Here is a 19,495-nt window from a genome sequence, read left to right on the forward strand (position 1 = left end):
GAAGAACGAGACTTGTTAAATAATCAACTTGATTAACCCTGTCTAATTAATAATTTACATATCATGGGGAGAACTGACAAACATGCGATCAGGTATAATCCTACAGACATTCCTATTATACAGGCTGACTTTCTAAAGGACTCCTGAGTACATTTAGAAATCAGGCAACAACAAGAAAGCTATTAAAAAACAGAAATTGAAAGGTGAAGTAAATTCATAGTAAACTATAAGGAGAAGTAGGATGTTCTTTAATTTAGAATATTAAAATACTTAATTTAATGAAGACAATGATTAGGCATCAGATTTGAATGACCCCTGAATTGTTGAAAGAAAGTAATCTGAACAGATCTATTAGATCAGGGGTGTCAAACTCTAGGCCCGCGGTGTTTAGATCTGGCCCATGGAATGCTTAGATCTGGCCCGCGAGGCTGCCCTGGAAACAGCAAAGAACCAGCCATGGTGCCTCTGCCAGCAAAAACAGAGCTTGGGTTTTGCTGGCAGAGCTCCGTTTTCACTGGCAAAGGGTTGCAGGAGGCCATCGCAGCCAAAAACGGAGCTCGTGAGGACTGTGGGTGGCCCTCCCAAGCTCCGTTTTTGCTGGCAGAGGAGCTGCAGCAGGCCTTCGCAGTTGAAAACAGAGCCTCAATGAATGACATCAAGCTGGCCATGCCCAGCCCTGCCATGCCCAGTCCAGACATTCCAGTCCTCTGAGGTCAAACACAACCATGATGCGGCCCTCAGTGAAATCGAGTTTGACATGCCTGTATTAGATACTCTGGGCAATTATTAATCTGGACAAAGTTGTGATCTGATTGCTTTGGAGAGCCATTCTCAGCAAAACCATTTTTCTGGAACTATTGAGGTGAGAATGGGGATTGGTGGAAAGATTAAGTGTCCATCAAGTATTCTATCTGGGTATCAGGGATAGGTGAATTGTTGATTTTTTATTTAAAATCTAAAGCAGTAATAGTGAGACTAAAGGTTTCTAACTTCAAAGATATATAATGATGGCCTGTTAGTCTTGCATGACCTAGGGGGAAGTTCAATGAAAATATCAGAATATGACACTGAAAACAATATTTTCATGGCAAATGTATTTCACAAAGCTCTCTTCCAGAAGAATTAATTCATTGAATATATAATTTTGGCTCTTAGAACCAGACTAGTGGGTTTTTTTATTACCGGCATCTGACTTTAAGAAGTTTATTGTTGCCTTACAATGACATATTTCATGTACTGATAATCAAATTTGTATTCTTAAACTCTAATTGAGAATTTCCAATATTTGGGTTTTTTTTAAAAAAAAAAAGAATGATATAGTTTGAATCATAATACAGACTCATTGCTTAGCAAACAACAATAGCTTAGTCCCAAAATGTTGATTTAGTAAGCTACAATTCAGGTTTAACTTAGGGCAACTGAAACACAGAAAGTTCAGAAAACTTTCGGCAAATGTTTTAGGTTTATTATGTTGATATCCCCTGATGTTCTCTTGGATAGTTTAAACAGCATATGTAGCATTCTTAAGGCCCCTTCAGATCATATGCCAAAATGATGTGATGACATAATCAACTAGAGACTCTTACAAACATTAAGTTAAATGTTTGATGGGAAACATATGTTCTGTGCAGATCTTCTACCATCTGGATTGCATATTTTTCTACATTCTATCATGCAACATTCATCTGCAGAAGCTATATATTCTAGAAAGTTGCCCCTTGGATAGTAGAGCCAAGCAGTATTTATGGAGGCATATTCTGATCTGTACCCAAATTGCCCAAGCATTTATGTATCATTGAACTTTAAAACCAAAAATCATTTTGAACCCAAAAGAAGCTTTGTACAGTATTGGATATTGAACTGCTGGAACTGTAGAACCTAATTGATTGACATTGCAACTGGGAATATAAAAACAACTTCTTCTCCTTCTCCTTCTCCTCTTCTTGACACAAGGGTCAATAATGAGCCCTTAATACTTAATACTGTGATGGCAAACCGATGGCATATGCACCAGAGGTGGCACACAGCGCACTCTCTGACCCCAGCTCAGTTCCACCATGCATGTGTATGCGCCTCCTGCCGGCCAGCTGATCTTTGGGTCTCTGCCACGCATGTGCAAGGGTGGGGAGCATGCGTGGGGTGCACATGTGTTCAGGGGCAGGGTGTATGTAGGAGGATGCATGTGCATGCATGGGGGTGGGGCACATGTGGGGGTACATGTGTGGGGCCATGGCTCATGCACAAGGCTCACACATGCATTACATTTTGGGAGGTTGGGCATGCACGCGCACATTTGCGCACACTCACGCTTTGGGCACTCAGTCTGGAAAAAGTTAGCCATCGCTGCCTTAAGACTATATGATCTGATTCAACATGAGCTTTCATCTACTTTTTTTTAGGATTTTTTTTTCTTATTTGTTTCACTGGCGGTAGCTGAGATCTCCTTTTGGAAGAGAGAATGGATAGTAGCAACAGAATCAAGGCATTCCTATATGTCACAGAACTGTCAAAGAAACAACAGGAGCACCAACCATTCAGGCTGTTAAAACCCCCAAAGTCTTCTAAAATTATTTGAAATCTATCAGCCACTAGGAGTGCATTACTCTAAAAGACCCTCACTCCAGAAAAGATGAATACCTAAAACTCAACACAAGGGAACAAATTTGAAATCTAGTCAATGTCGGCTGGCAGCCCCCAGGGGAAGAGCGTTCTCTGTGGGGGGCCCGGCTCTATGGAATGAGCTGCCGGTGAGACTCCGTCTCCTCCCTGATCTCCGGACCTTTAAACGCGAGCTCAAGACTTTCTTTTTTCACCAAGCGGGGCTGGCCTGATTGATTTTAGTATGGGGGGTTTTAGTGGTTTTTAATAGGGTTTTTATTAGGGTTTTAGTTTTTGATAAAATTTTAGCTAATATTTTAAGTATACAGCAATTGAATCAGTTTTTTAAACTTGATATAGTATTTTAATTTGTTAGGATTTTTGTCGTTTTATTGGCTGTACACCGCCCTGAGTCTTCGGAGAAGGGCGGTATAAAAATATGAATAAATAAAATAAAATAAATAAAAATGTAAAATCCCCCAATTTCTGATCACCAAGCTCCTGAGTGAGAGAAAAACTCATTTTCCTGTTGAATGAAATCAGTCCCGCAACAGGTACTGTATGTTAAGTCATGGTCCCAGTTTTAAAGCAAGATAGATACTTTTTTAAAACTGTTTTGCCTTGGAGATTAATGCCCAAGCTTGCCTGTTTCTGCTTAGTTTTCTTCTTCAGCTACTTTGCTAATAATGAAAGTAACTAATCTCTTTCCTTTAATTAGTATTATGCAAAAATGCACTTTACAATACACAACACAGTCCTTCCAAAAACAATATATAGTACCAACAAGTTTAGGCTCTATACCGACTACCTCTCTTCCCTATCCCTAGACCCCCTCAAATGATACCTCCCCAACTCCCCAAAAAAAGAGGATTGCAGCCAAACTTAATGATGTTGATCAGATACTTTTGGTACATTACTTGGCTGTTCCTATCAAGTTATTCTGAATTGACTTTCACCTCTGCAAAGTAGCATATTAGTTACAGCTTAAAACAAATATATGAACAAGTAGTATAATTAAAAAAAATATGATATTTGAAAAAAGAGAGCAAAAGTATATCTGAAATCTAACAACAGTGCATTACAGTGTGGTATGCTGGCTTGACAGCTGCAGATAGAAAAGGCATTACAGAGAGTGGTGAGCACAGCACAAAACATTGTGGGCTTTCCCCTGATACCACTAGATGAGATCGCTAGGGCTCACTGCTTTGGAAGAGTGAGGAAAATCCTCAGGGACAAATCACACCCTGGTCAGCACTTCTTTATTCTCCTATCATCGGAAGGAGATACAGAAGCATAGCCAGCCACACAAACAGACTGAAGAACAGTTTTTATCTGTGGGCTGTCAGACTCCTGAATGAAAAATAACTCTACAACAACATAGTACGATTGACTTGCGGGGCTGGCAAGATGTGCAATAAGTTCACGTGGTGCAATAGGACTGAGTGGTTGTTAGTAAGATTCACTGGGCTAGGGATTTTTTTGGGGTCTTTCACTGTGAGTTGTATTGTGTTTTGGGGGGGGGGGTACATGAAGGGAGGCTCAGCCAATCTCATTATATACATGTTATACTCTGACAATGAAGGTTTGAAATGAATTGGAATTGAATTGAATTGAACAGCAACCAAACTAAATATTGAAAGAGTCAATTCTTGAATACAGCTCATCTGTCTGGAACCCACACTGCATATTGAACATTAATATAGGTATTTCACAAGAAGAGTCCTCCACTCCTCTGCTCGCAACAAAATACCTTATACCACCAGACTCGAAATGTTGGGCTTAGACAACTTAGAATTTCGCCGTCTTCGGTCTGACCTAAGCATAGTACATAAAATCATCTGCTACAATGTCCTACCAGCCAATGAATACTTCAGCTTCAACCAAAACAATACAAGAGCACACAATAGATACAAGCTTAAGGTAAACCACTCCAAATTCGATTGAAGAAAATACGACTTCAGTAACAGAGTGGTCAACACCTGGAAAGCACTACCTGACTCTGTGGTTTCTTCCCCAAATCCCCAAAACTTTAACCTTAGACTGTCTACTGTAGACCTCACCCCATTCCTAAGAGGTCTGTACGGGGCCTGCATAAGCACACCAGCGTACCTACCGTCACTGACCTAATATTTTCTTTTAGTCGTATCCTTTACATGTTTACACTTGTATCTGTTATAAAATACATGCTTGACAAAATAAATAAAATAAAATAAATAAAAAATTACTGCACTCACCAATGTAACCTGTCTTGACAGTAGGATTTATAATACAGCTAGTGGAATGTATCTTAAATAGTGGATAAGCTCATAGGAGATGAAGCAATGGTTGAAACATCCTAGCTGCAGTCCACAATTAATGAGTATACACAGAATGGAAGCAGAATGGAAACCACTGCAGAATACTGTATATAAACCAATGAATGTGTTCAGTCAAGAACAGATCAATAAATAATACAGCTGTTATGTTTGGCATTAATTTTTGTTCCAGAACTTCACTACAGAGCTCATTGTAGCAGTTGACTAAGATGAGATGTAGAAGATACTGGATCATAATAGTCACATCCATCTTCTCAAAGAAGTGCATAAGTGGCATACCCAATCTTAGCTAGTCAGACACAGTCCTATTGGAACACTTTGCCCTACACGAATAATGATCAGGTCATAAGGAGATACTAAATTTTGTATCACAAAGTCTACACAACGCACTAAACCATAATAGAACACAACTGCTATGTTTACCCATCATGCTGTGCACAAATCAACCATATTATGGCTTAAGAGAGTTCAGAGAAGATGCTAAGGCAATGACTGAATGCTGAAGTCATGCTCAACCGTTAAACCATCACTACCCATCTTGTACATCATGTTGTATCTACCCAGTCTTTATATTTATCGCTCCAATCCCAAGTCCAAATGGTTTGAAACACAAAGAACCAATGAAACAAAACTTCAGGTGCCTCACAGCAATATCTAAAGAGAACAGAAGGAAGCACCCATCTGTTGGGTTTACTCAAAAACAACATGTAGGGCTTCCCAGGATGTTCATCTGAAACAGGTGCCTGGATGAATGGCATTATTTGACAAATCAGTAGCATTTCTTTCTGAAAGCATTATGAAAAGAGGAAATGGAAGCACAGGCTACCAGGAATCATAAAGGAGCTTCCGGAGCATGTGGATAAATAAACAAAGGGTTGATGTAATGAAATCATCTCCAAATTCCTCGGAAATGACCTTCTCTTACAAATCGGAAGGAGAAAAGAAGGCGCTCCTTCCTTCTTGTCTGAAAAAGGACAAACAGGAACCAGCTAAAGATGTGTTAATAACCAACGGTTATGCCATAATCCACTGTGCTTTGCATTTATGGTTAATCCCAGCTGCGCACACACATGCTACTTAAAAATAGAGGCTATTTTCAGAAAGGGAAAAAGGGCATTTTCCTTCCTTTCGCCCAGGTCATTATTTTGAAGGGGAAACCATGGTTACCAGTAATTAGAATATGTGATTAGCTTCCAGGGCTAAGGGTTAGCTGCCATACTGGATATTTAAGTGTATGAATGCCATTCAAGGCAAGGTGTCACTCCATCTGGGTAAATGCAACATGCATTAGCCAGCAGAGCAATTTCCACTAGAATATTTTCATTAAATCAGACACATGGTCCGGGCAGCTCTTACTATTTACATCAATTATAATCTTATAATACCCTGCACTTTAAAAGAGGGATAATCAAATATTCTCACCCTTTGACACAATGAGTTACTCTTTGTCAAGCTAAAAGGAGAGAGCAGGAAAAGGTATATCCTCATCATCAAATGAAGTATCAAGACAAGAGTATCCTCATTATTTTCAACCTATTATCTAAAATTCCTGATTAGGCCCCTAAATTCCTTATCCCTTTGTAATCCGTTTCCTTATGGCCTACAGGTTAGCAGATTCTGAAGGCTCATGGTTCTTAATCACAAATGATTAGAAAGAAAAATACCTCACTTGAGGTTTGTTTTACAGTCGCTGAGGCATTAGACTGATACCCAGAAGTTTTAAGTTTAAGCATACCTTAGTTTAACTTAGTAGTTACTGCGGGAGTTTGGGTCAGTCACTTTCTTGCTTTTCCATCTACCTCACAGGTTTCTTAATGTGGAGAAATATTGGAGAAGAAAGTATTGTGTGCATGACTTTGAACTCTTGAATGAAAGTTAGTATATAAATCAGATATTTCCCTAGCCAAAATTTAAAATACAAAGAAAATAAAACAAAATTACCAATACCTAGAAACTATTGCTGCAGCATTACAAAACAAAAAAGTTTCTGTACCCCATGAGTCAGTGGTAGGTTGCTACCAGTTCACCCAGGATTGGGCAAAGCGGTAGCCGCAGGGGTGGGAGGCTCCGCCCACCCACCCGGACGCTTCTGCACATGCACAGAAGCATTGCGTGCACACCCATAAGTGAACTGTTAGCGACGGGTTTTGAAACCCGCCCCTGGCATGAGTTCATTGTACATTCCAGAGCAGGAGTTCCTAGTACTAAGGGAAGATCTAAGGCCATCAAAACAAAGAAGCAGGATGCAGAGGGTATGGTTGCCACATGGAATAGTGATAAGTCTGCAGAATGCTGGCTCCCCATGTTAGAATATTCTAAATTCTACTGTAAGAGCTTACATCACGAAATGAGGTGCAACTTTGAGACTATCTGTAAATACAGCTTCAGTTAAAGAGAGTATCCTAAATCATCTGTCCTCAATAATGATCATGTTGCCATCAACACTGACATCTTGTTTATCCCCGCTGAACTTTAGTGGTATTTTTAAAATGATGCTCTTATTAAATCTTAAGTGGTGACAATAAGAAACAGGTGTCAGTTAATGTATAAACCGGGGCTAAAGGGCAAGATAACTTCTGATCAAAACATTTTCCCCACCAGTTGCACTGAACTGATTATTAAAATAAACATCTTAATATTAGTAATGTGGAATTCTTTCAACTCATCTCAAAATCGTTTTTGGTAATTCTAACCTTTCTCGGGTCAAAGGTTAAAAAAAACCAGTTCTCTCCTTTTTACAGTCCATTGATATTGATGATGGCCCATGAATCGATGTTATTCTTGGCCAGAATTGTAATTTGCAGTTTCAGCTTCCTAGAACTTCAGGAGTTACTCTCAAGTTCCAGGGAAAGTTTTTGGTTTTCCAAATGGGATAATGGGACAAACATTGTTTATATGAAACAATCAGAATTATACGGGGTGTGACACAGAAACACTCAAAATTGTTTGTAAGCACTAATGAGTCCCATCAGATCGCCTAATCTGGTTTCATTCAGATAAAGTTGTTTAATTGTAAAGGATGTTAGCTTTTGTGTCAACAAGTAACTGGATTTGGAAACTTGATCTATCCATTGATGGTTTTACACACTTAAACCTTCATTTTGCTTTCAGATTCAGAATTGATTACCTGTCTGTTCATAATACATACATTGCAAGCTTAGTATCCTACTTTTATTTTTTATAACTCAAGTCAATGTACGTAAGAATTGTGTGACAGTGAGATGGGCCATATACAAATTTGATTAATAAATAAATAATGCCTTTTCCTTCTATTTTCTCCACAACAACCATACTGGAGGGAGGTTGGGATCAGAATGACTGACCCAAAGACACTCAACCAATGGAGTACAATGTAAACAATCATCAATCAATCAATTGAGGTGCACCCTGGGCAACATGATTTTGGTCACGCCTAGTCTATACATTCGAGCTGCTAGACCTTACAAGGATCTCCCAGCAAGAAGAAGCAGCATGAATACTTGCCATACGAAATAAATAAATAAAGTCAGCCAATGTCTGTGCCTAAAGGAGGACTAGAAAATATGGCCTCCCATTTTCTCAGTCATAAAATGAAGATTTCTAAATGCAATGGAGTTTGGAATGCAATGGAGCCTGGTGGCTCATTGGCTAAGACCCCGAGCTTGTCAATCAGAAGGTCAGCAGTTCAGTGGTTTGAATCCCTAGTGCTGTGTAATGGGATGAGCTCCCATTTCTTGTCCCAGCTTCTGCCAACCGAGTTAGTTTGAAAGCACATAAAAATGCAAGTAGAAAAATAGGGACCACCTTTGATGGGAAGGTAACAACACTCCATGCGCCTTCGGTGTTTAGTCATGCCGGCTACATGACCCCGGAGACATCTTCGGACAGCTCTGGCTCTTCGGCTTTGAAACAGAGATGAGCTCCGCCCCGTAGAGCTGGAAATGACTAGCATGCATGTGCAGGGGAACCTTTATCTTTATATTTTACTTCTTGTTCATTTGTAGCTGTAATTCTTTTTGCTTGCCAAATACAGGCAATTTATTTTGAGAACATCTGTGGCTGATCCCCAAACTTCACTCTTGAGATTCTGAAATTCTAGAGAACTTGTAAATCAGTTTTCCACTGACTTACAAATTCTCCAGAATTTCCATGGAATTATTGGAATTACACATTCCAATAATTCTTGCACCACTTTGCCTCCCACACTGGGCCAGCTCCAGCTTTCCCATCTCCATGCAAATCTACAGCTTCTGCATTGCCTCTCAAGACCCTATTATTTCATAGCAAGGAAAGCATAGTACCTTATCATATAAATGTCCCCTCCAGAACCACCAACTGGATCCCACCCTAATTTGGAAATTATCAGGCAGATATAAATACCATCAAATTAAGAAGAAGCCGCCACTGCATGGATATTAATTTTGCCCTCTCCAATTGGCCAGTTAGAGAGAGAAGAGGCATTGGTTCAGGGTAATGACCAATGGTGGGTTTCTACCAGTTCGCCCCAGTTCAGGCGAACCGGTAGTGGCAGCAGGAGGCTCCGCCCACCCACCTGGACGTCATCATGGATGCTCTGCACATGCGCAAAAGGTTCTGTGTATGTGCAAAAGTACTGCGCGCGAGTAAAGTGAGCGTGCATACACTCATGCTCGCAGTTCCAAACTGGTAGCGAAGGTGAGTGGAATCCACTACTGGTAATGACAACCACCACAATTATTGTTCACGTTTAAGAAAGACACTTTGGAGAGTTTGTATATGAATCTCAGAGTGGTGTAGGTATCTAATCTCTAGTTAGGGCTAGTTCTGATCCTCAAAGACTGTATGAATTTATTTATTTACTAGCAATAGCATGCATCATTTAAGATGTGTGCTTTTTTTTTTTTTTAATGAAAACCACTACAGCTTAAATATGGTTATTTATAACACAGACCCAAACTCATACTGTCCAAATTTGGAAAACTATTTCTATTTGCATTTCATCGCTATTAGAAAAAGTCAAAGATAAATGTGAACACTGAGACACTGTTTGCTTTTAACCTTTTGTCTTTGTCCCTCATTCCTACACATATCCTTATATGCACTGTGTTTCATTGCGCTATTTGTTCTTTAAATACTTTAAATCTAAATTGCTTTTTTTTCCTTTCTTTTTTTTTTTTTTTGGCTTTATCCGTACATTTTTTTAAAAAAGACAGAATAAGAGACAAAAAGAAAAGAGATTGTTTATAAGGAGAAGAGAAATGGAAACAAAAAGGTATATGGAAATAGAAATATATAATGACCATATAATGAAGAGATGGCTTCACATAATTTAACAGCTGGTTCCCCTAGTGCAGAACCAAAAATGTGTGCCCACTGTTATGTCTGCACCCCCCGAGCCGGGCCCCCTGCCAGAAAGTGACTTGGAAAGTGAGGGGGAAGGGCCATCAGGACTTACCTCGGGAGCACCGGCTTCCCTGGCTCAGCTCCAGGAGTCAGAGGCAGGCCAGGTGGAAGATATAACCAGGCCTCCGTCCCCTGACTCTTTCCCCCCCAGGCCACACCTCCAGAACCAGCTGATGGCAATCAGGCCTGGCTGGACCCTAGGTTTTGTAGGCAGGAGAGGTGGGAACCTGAGTCCTTCGGGAGAAGGGTGGTATAAAAATTAAATTATTATTATTATTATTATTAACAACAGAAGCAGGGGTGGGACAGGCCTAGGAAGTGCTAAGTCATGGAGCCACACCCCACAGGATATAAAAGCAGCAAGGGCTGCTATGCTTCTTCGTAGCAGGCAAATCAACTGCTTGACTAGAGCTGAAGTACTGTTTGTTGACTCATCGGCATCAAGGGAGATAACAGAAACACTTGGCAGACACTCGCTATCTTGCTGCCAGAGCTGATAGTGCCGGCTAATTAAGTCATCGCTTGGACTGAGGTAAGGGGGACAGAACACTCACGTGGCTTCAAACATGTGGAAACATGTGGCGTTTTCCTGCACACGGCTTCCAGCACACCTTCTCAGGCATGGTGAGTAGAGGGGGTGAGGCGCGGAAAGCTGGGCTGCATGTGGGAGGCAAGCAAGCCAGAAAGTGAGATATATAGAACAGGATAGCACCGGGGCAGGTGGGCAGGCCCAGCCAGTGGTCAGAACTACCAGTTCTCCCGAACCGGTCTGAATCGGCAGCAAGCCCATGTCTGCATATGGACAAATTGCATCGCTTGGAACATGACAGATCCTTCTCTTTATTTTTATACAAGGAACTCAATTTAAAAAATAGCAAGTCAATTCGTACCTCAAAGTGTTAAACTCAATTTGCAACATCTACTGTATGTTCAGAACTGGATTAGATACTTTTTTTTTGTAACTCTACAGGTGTAATAAAATGATGCCTATTTCAATTTAACCATGAAAATGAATTCTATCTTTTCTTTCTTTCTTTTTTTTTCTGGTTAAGTTCGCTGGAAAAATATCTATATTGCTAATGTAAAAATAACAGTGAAAATGATTAAAAACACCTTGGCTAAGTTATTGTGTCAGAATTGGATTTAGGAAGGGAAGAGGACAAGATCTCCATAAGTGTTTATTCTGAAAGATTTGTTCAGAACATGACCTCTGTGACCTCAGAAAACCTCCAGTTGCAATCTGCAAAAATAGATTAAAGTTCTCATAGAAAGTACTTGGAGAGCCCTCTACAGGTCATTTCAGTTTATTAACTCCATCAAGACAGATCCCTTGCTCAGTAACTTTAGATAAGCTCCTCTTTTACACTCAGGTGAAATAAATGATCATTTATCAGAGGTGAAATAGCAAAAATATGCACAGACACTCCCATTTATTGGTGTATTTATTTTAATTTGTTCTGCAGCACCATCTAATTTAGACTAAGAAGGGGGGAAATGTACCATGTCTCTGGGTCCCTTTTTCCATGAGGGTTTCTCTTGAGGTGTCCAATAAAGAGGAGGTGGCAGCTGTGGACAGGTTCATCTTGTGTACAGGTTACATCCTTTTGTCAATTGGGGAGCCATTCTGATGATAGTCACTCATGCCTTGATCACCTCACAACAGGAGTATTATAATGCATTCTACATAGGACCATCCTTGAAAGCCACCCGGAAGGGTCAACTGGTTTATCAATCAATCAGCTGCTGATACAGTTCTACAGAGCAGGTATTGAGTCTGTCATCTGCATCTGTATAACTGTCTGGTTTGGCTCTGTAACCAAACAAGACAGACACAGACTTCAACAGATAATTAGAACTACAAAAAAAAAACAAACCTGCCTTCCATTGAGGGCCTATATACTGCACGAGTCAAAAAGAGGGATGTGAAAATATCTACAGACCCCTCACATCCTGGACATAAATTGTTTCAACTTCTACCCTCAAAAAGACACTATAGGGCACTGCACACCAAAAGAACTAGATACAAGGAGAGTTTTTCACCAAATGCCATCACTTTGCTAAATCACTAATTGCCACAACACTGTCAAATAATTTACTAAGACTTATTACTATTATTCTTCTCTTCCTTTCTAGTATCTATCTCTTCCCACTTATTACTATAACCATGTCGCTTGTATCTTTCAATTATATTGTTTTTGTTTCCTAATACGATTTGATAGCTTATTAGTAACCTTGACTATCACTAAGTGTTGTATCTTTTTATTCTTGATGAATGTATTTTATCCTCCTTATGTACACTGAGAGCATATATACCTAAAATAAATTCCTTGTGTGTCCAATCACACTTAGCCAATAAAGAATTCTATTCTATTCTAAAATTCAGCAGTTTTTCATTATGCCCATGTGTTAGTGTTGCTACAAAAGCTGCATTAGTTGTCAGTTGGCTTCTGGATGCCATTCAAAATGCTGGTCATCACCTATATGTCCCTGCATGGCCTAGGACCTGGATGTCTTTGGGATTGTCTCCAGTTGTTTCTACATGATTGTCATTATGTTCAGGCAGGTCATTCAAGGTCCCGTCTATTAAAGACTGTCATCTTGTGGGAATGAGAAAGTATGGTTTCTCTGAGCATCCCACCCCACCCCCTGAGAACAGTGTTCCTCCAAAGATACACCTGGCACTCTCCTGAAGTTGCTGAAAGCCCTTAAAACAGTGTTGGTGAACATTTGGCATTCTCACATGCCAGCCTGTGTGCCGAAGTGGCATGCAAAACCATCCCACGATGAATGTGGAGCCTCACCGGCTCCTCTTCACGTTCCTGTGCTCAAACGCGTGCCGGTCAACTGGCCATTGCACCCGTGGAAGAGCGGCAGTCCATCGCGCATGCACGAGACGTCAACCCGGAAGTTTGGGTGCCAGCTTGTGCATGCGTGATGGATCACCGCTCTTCCGGGGTCCGCCGGCACCACACGTGTGACGGCCAGCTGACCAGCATGCATTTGAGCCCAGGAATGCGAAGAGGAGCCGGCGAGGCCGCGCATTTGTCATGGGATGGTTTCGCATGCCGCTTCTGGCACACGTGCCATAGGTTTGCCAACACTGCCTTAAAACATGGCTCAGACTGAAGTTAATGTGTTTGTTCGTCCCGTATTATCCTTTCTTTTTATTGTGATGGTTGTTTTAATTCTGTACTGTTTTATGTTTTAACTATTTGTATTGTTTTTGGATTTTATGAATCAGGCAGAGTCTGCTGGAGTGGGGTGGGGCCATAACAAATTTAAATAATAAAGGATTTAGGTCAATTGATCACCGTCACACTGTCACAAATATCCCCACAGTTTTAAAGTTTGTTAGTGTTTGCTCTGTCATTTAACGGATTAATTAGATTTAGCAGCCCTTAGAGATTCAGTGTGCATCACCTCTTTCCCCCCCAATTTATTACAACTCCATAAGGCAGGGGTCCCCAACCTTTCCAGCTTGGCAACCCACTGTGGGAAGGCAGAGGGGGGATGGGGCATGCACAGCTCCATTTGTGCAAGTTCAAGCACTACTCACACAAGTGGAGCTTCACACGAGAGCACCAGAGCTCATGTGCACAGCTCCACTTGCATGAGTGGTGGTGGGCGCTTGCAAAGTTCGCAAGCACCCACCATTTGTATGAATGGATGTGTCCATGCAAGCACAAATGCATAACTTGTATGAGTGGAGCTGAGTTCGCATTTGTGCTCGCCTCCGGTTCATATGGCCCAGTTCCTAACTGACCACGACCCAGTAGCCCAGGGGTTGGGGACTCCGTGCCCTAAGGCACCTGCTAGCAAAAGAGCAGGCAAAACTAAGGATATACCCACTTTTAAAACTATGTTGAGATCATCACCTTCAATAACAGCATCATAAATTCATGCAGAGATGAGAATGAAAAGATATAAGGTTGGATTAATCTGTCAGTTTCTATTTTGGTTAGTTCATCATTTCGCCCCCCTCCGCATACCCCCCATGTTAAATTTATCTTGGTTTCTTTATGCAACATTATAAAACATTATAGAAGCAAATTGTATGCAGTTCCATGTGCATTTCTTCTCATAACACACTCGGTATGCTCTTTATCGAGCAGTATTTCCTGCAACAAGGCATGTTAGCTTTATTTATAGCACTGTGTTCAGGTTCACTATTTTACACACTGTTCTATGTGCGTTTTCTGGTTGGCATGCATTTTATAGAAATTATTGGAAAATGTTAGTTTGCATGCGCTTTTGGAATTGTGCAACTGGGACAGTAGTAAAAAGCCCATAATTTAAAGTGGAGCCCTTTGAAGAGATTATGAATTTTCTTTTCTTTTCTTCTGATTCTTCTCTGATTCCCTCCCTCCATGTTTTAAATAAGGGTGGGCAATTTTTGATCCTAAGGCGATATCTAATTACGTTTCCTAATATGATTTGATTGCTTATTTGTACCCTGTGACTATTGTTAAGTGTTGTACCTTATGATTCTTGATGAATGTATCTTATCTTTTTATGTACACTGAGAGTGTATGCACCAAGACAAATTCCTTGTGTGTCCAATCACACTTGGCCAGTAAAGAATTCTATGCTTTGCTATTCTATTCTATTTTGTTCTGTTCTGTTCCGTTCCGTTCCGTTCCGTTCCGTTCCATTCCATTCCATTCTATTCTATTCTATTTCAAAAGCATTCAGAAAATAACAAGTTTAGAATTCTGGCAAAAGATACCTGTAGAGCTTGCCTGCAAAAATCTAGAAATCCATTAGAAGTAGTGAAGGACTAAACTTCTGCATTTCTTTGTTTCCCTTCAGTGATTGCATAGATTTTTGCAGGACTGAATTAGATAAAGGCAACAATGAAGAAACAATGATGCTACAAACAGAAGGAAGAAAGAGTTGCAAGCTGATGGTGAGAAAGAACAATTTAACATCCTCTGCATGATTCAAGCTTCCTTTTAGCAATCGCAACTACACTTTTTTCCTTAATTATTCTAATGAAAACTTGGACTAAATTTGGGTTACAATTTTTATATATGGAGAAACAGGAGAATTAATCTTTGACCCATATTGGCTACCCAATCTATACAAAGTCCCTTATATGTATTTATTGTTGTTTCAATGGACCTTCCTCCCCCCAACTTCACAACTCATGAATTGGAAGTGAGTGTAAGAGGGAAATGGAATAAAAGGCCACTATTACATCCTAGTTTATACTCTGCAAGAAGTATAAATCTTTCCATTCCCCACCATTCAGAACTGAAGAAGCTTCTTGGAGGAGAAGCAAAAAGTCTTCAAAGAAAAAACAGAAAGTCCAGTTGCCTCTTGAAAAAAGTGCCTTTGGGACAACCATGACCTGGATGACTAAGAATCTCCATAGACATCCCAGGTCAAATTATTGAACTATATTTATTTATTATAGGTAAAGGTAACTGTTCCCTCACACATATGTGCTAGTCATTTCTGGCTCTAGGAGCGGTGCTGACCTCCATTTTTAAGCCGAAGAGCCAGCGCTGTCCAAAGACATCTCCATGGTTATATGGCTGGCATGAATAAACACTGAAGTCGCACGGAGCGCTATTACCTTCCCACTAAAGTGGTCCCTATTTTTCTACTTGCATTTTTTTACATGCTTTCAAACTGCTAAGTTGGCAAAAGCTGGGACAAGTAACGGGAGCTCACTCCATTACGCGGCATTAGGGATTTGAACCGCTGAACTGCAGACCTTCTGATCGACAAGCTCAGCCTTTTAGCCACTCAACTACATCCCCTTTTACTTACTATACCTGTGCTAAAAATGTGGTCTTTTGAAACCCCAAATGACCCAGCAGATCCCTTTGAGACAGACACCTTCCATGGGAGGCACAGGTGGTGTTTTTCATTTTAAAGGATTTGAAGAAGAATTCATGGAATGGAAAAAAAAATCTTTGCTGATGCTTAAGGCACTCACTTTACATTACAGAGCTCCTGAAACCTTTCAAAAAAGACTGAAAACCCCCCTCATGTTTGACGTGTGATCTTTCCTACGCCAGAGCACGGACAGTCTTCAAACAGACAAAATTGAATCATTGCTGCTCTGGAAGACAAAACAAACTATTTAGTTTGGACAAGACGTGTCAATAATTGCTGCTACTGTTTATTGATTGATTTTTTAAGAGAAATCTGCAGCAATAGCCCTAATGGATATGTTCCTATTGAACTTGTTGGCACCCTTCAGCTCAGTTAGACTTGACAGTCACTTGCAGCCCCACAATTATCCAACGCCGGGTCCAGGCCCTGAATCACAAAAACTGAATGCTTTAAAGTCTTATTGATCAGCTGATACAGTTAACCATGTGGGGGAATTAAGTAAATGAATTAAGCTAACAGCTACCCTTTTAAACTTGATAGCCCATCTCAGCTTTCAAAAGTTTAATAATAGGAGATCATGTTATATAACATAGTATGATCTTATAAGACAGTCAATTTGGTTTAGTGGGTAAGTTCCTGGACTCCAGGATAATAGCAAAACTTGATTTCTAGTCCTGTCTTAGCTATGAAGCCAGCTGAGTGACCTTGGGCCAGTCACACTGACAGTCACACTGAAAGAGGAAGGCAGTGGCAAAACACTTCTGAAAACGTTGTTTATAAAAGCACATGAATTTGTCTGTGTAGCTGCCAGAAGTCAAGAATGATCTGAAAGCAGAGCGAGATTCGATATACCATATAATATATAGTATATATATATAGTATATATATATGATATGAGGTATATGTACATGAGACAAAACATATACAAGCAAGGGTGGGATTTTACCAGTTCGGACCGGTTCGGGTGAACCGGTAACTCCTACTATCAGCTGAGAGCAAACAAGTTTGCTCTGACAATCAGGTGGGCCTGCCTACCTGCCCCTGCGCTTTATTTACCTTTATCTTCTCAGCTGAGCGGATTGCCCTGCCTCAGCTGTATTACTCCTAAGTGGTAAACACAGAAGGTTAGTATTTGTAAAACTGCACACACGCGAAACAAGCATGCACGAGTGAAGTGTGCGATCACCGAACCGGTTATTAAACCAGCAGCATCCCACCACTGTATACAGGTATTCCTGTATGTGCATTTTTATTAGCAAGAATGGTGCTTTTACAGGAGGGGGAGGAGAAATGGCTATCTTGAAATCTTAGAGTATTTCTTATTTGAGTGGTTAATTGGAAATCATACTGATCCCTCCCTAAAGATAAATTATAATCTGATTAATGTTATTGAAAGTAAAAGATACATAAAGGTGCATCAAGTTCATAAAGACAAAAATTCCTTGAAATGTGTAGCCACTGAAATCAAAATTTCAAACATGCCGTATCCCTCTTTATTCTGCACACATGACAATATATTTTAGAGGAATGTATATACCTGTTACTGTCTAATATGAATGTATTGTTTTTAAATTATAACAGAATAACAGAGTCGAAAGGTACCTTGGAGATCTTCTAGTCCAACTCTTTACTCAAGCAGGAGACAATATACCATTCCAGACAAGAGGCTGTCCAGTCTCTTCTTAAACTCCTCCAGTGATGGGGCATCCACAATTCCTAAAGAAACGCCAGTCCATTGATTAATTGTTCTCAATATTGAAAAAAATCTCCTTAGTTCTAGGCTGTTTCTCTCCTTGATAATTTATTATTAATTTGTTATATTTATTTATTTAAGTGATTCATATGACTGTCCATTTCATGACAATGACTTCTTTTTATTGTTTGTGTGTGTGTGTCTATATATACAGAAACACACACACATGTTGCATTGAAAAGATAGTATTAAAGACATTTGTAACTAAAATATGGAACGTTTCACGAATTTGCGCATCATCCTTGCTCGGGGCCATGCTAATCTTCTCTGTATCGTTCCAATTTTAGTATATGTGCTGCCAAAGCGAGCACGTGTATTAAAGACATTTGTAATGGTAATATTAGAGGAAGGGAGAGAGGAAGATAAAACATACAACAATATAACTAGAAGACAAAGCCGTCTAAAACCTAACCAAAATGACTACCTTGTTGCTCAGTTGCTCCCCTTAGTTCCCTTCCAGCTTTTGTTTTCGGGGGGCCTCTGTCTCCACCTCAGGGACAAGCTGAATGTACACAAAGGTCAAGGATGCCATTTCATAGCCTTTTCTCTGAAGTCCTATTCCACTTATTTTAGACTCCCTAATTGCCCCTTCAAGGATAAACCACTGGATGCAATCCAGGGCCTTCTGCTGTGTTCATGAATAGGGTTAACACAAAAGGCTGTGCTTCCTTTCAGCAGAGAAACAAAAACAATGTTCAAGGGGACACCTGTCTTCTGTTTGTCAGAAATGGAGGGAATTCGGTAAAACCAAACAAATGATTAGCCAAACAACAGAGGTGATGGATGAACTGCATACAATACCAGTCAAAAATTAAAGGTAATGGTGTATAAGTGTATTAAGAGCAAAAACATTCTACAGAGAATAGAAACAGGATGAACAGAAATACTCCTTTCTGCCCATCCATCATCCATTTATTTGAAAAGAATCCCTTAAACATACAATAGATACTTGAACAAAGGGGAAATCAAAGATTCAAATTCAAATCAAAGTACACTGAGAGAATTCTCAAGGTAGGATTTTTTCAAAGTTCTTTCATTTTAGAATCTCAATAGAGAGACGGTGTTCCATTGCGTTAAAATGTCTTTCATCTTTATTACTTCAGGCTGTTGAGAGAAGGTGGAAGATGCAAAGAAACTATATTTTGTAATATATATTTCCAGTCTCTGATGCATCTAACCTACTTTTGGTGGAAAAGTAGCAGCAGTAACAATAATCATAATCATTGTTAATTTTTATTCAGTTCTTTGAATGAAGTATCTTATAGTTCCAGACCGGAATTCTAGTATTGTGTGTGTTTAATCCTGAAGAATGGTGCAAACTAAGGATACCCTGGGGAAAAAAATATAGACTTATTATTTACCCATTTGGTATATGTAATTTTGCAAAGATTTTGTCTTAAATCATAAGTAAGTATATTCATCAAGTTTCCAATTGTTATCTCACATACAATAGCAATATAATCCTTAGATATGAACAGTTTGCTCTGAGTATCCATTTGGAGAATCTAAATCCAAAGTCTGCAATGTTTAAATTTAATTTAAACCCCATTAAAATGTGATGGCCATCCAGGGAAGGAAAACATGGTGTCTTTAAAAAGTCCAATGCTGCTGAAGGTGTGGTATA

At 39.9% G+C, this 19,495-nt stretch overlaps 1 non-coding gene across 1 annotated transcript; it reads right to left on the reverse strand.

Moving 5' to 3' along the window:
- Nucleotides 1-18,076: 18,076 nt before the first annotated feature.
- Nucleotides 18,077-18,182, reverse strand: LOC131202727 (U6 spliceosomal RNA). Its single transcript, XR_009156209.1, has one exon. It is a non-coding gene; the product is annotated as a U6 spliceosomal RNA (small nuclear RNA).
- Between the last annotated feature and the right edge of the window lie 1,313 nt (nt 18,183-19,495).

This window comes from Ahaetulla prasina, chromosome 7, assembly GCF_028640845.1.
Source record: "Ahaetulla prasina isolate Xishuangbanna chromosome 7, ASM2864084v1, whole genome shotgun sequence".
NCBI lineage: Eukaryota > Metazoa > Chordata > Lepidosauria > Squamata > Colubridae > Ahaetulla > Ahaetulla prasina.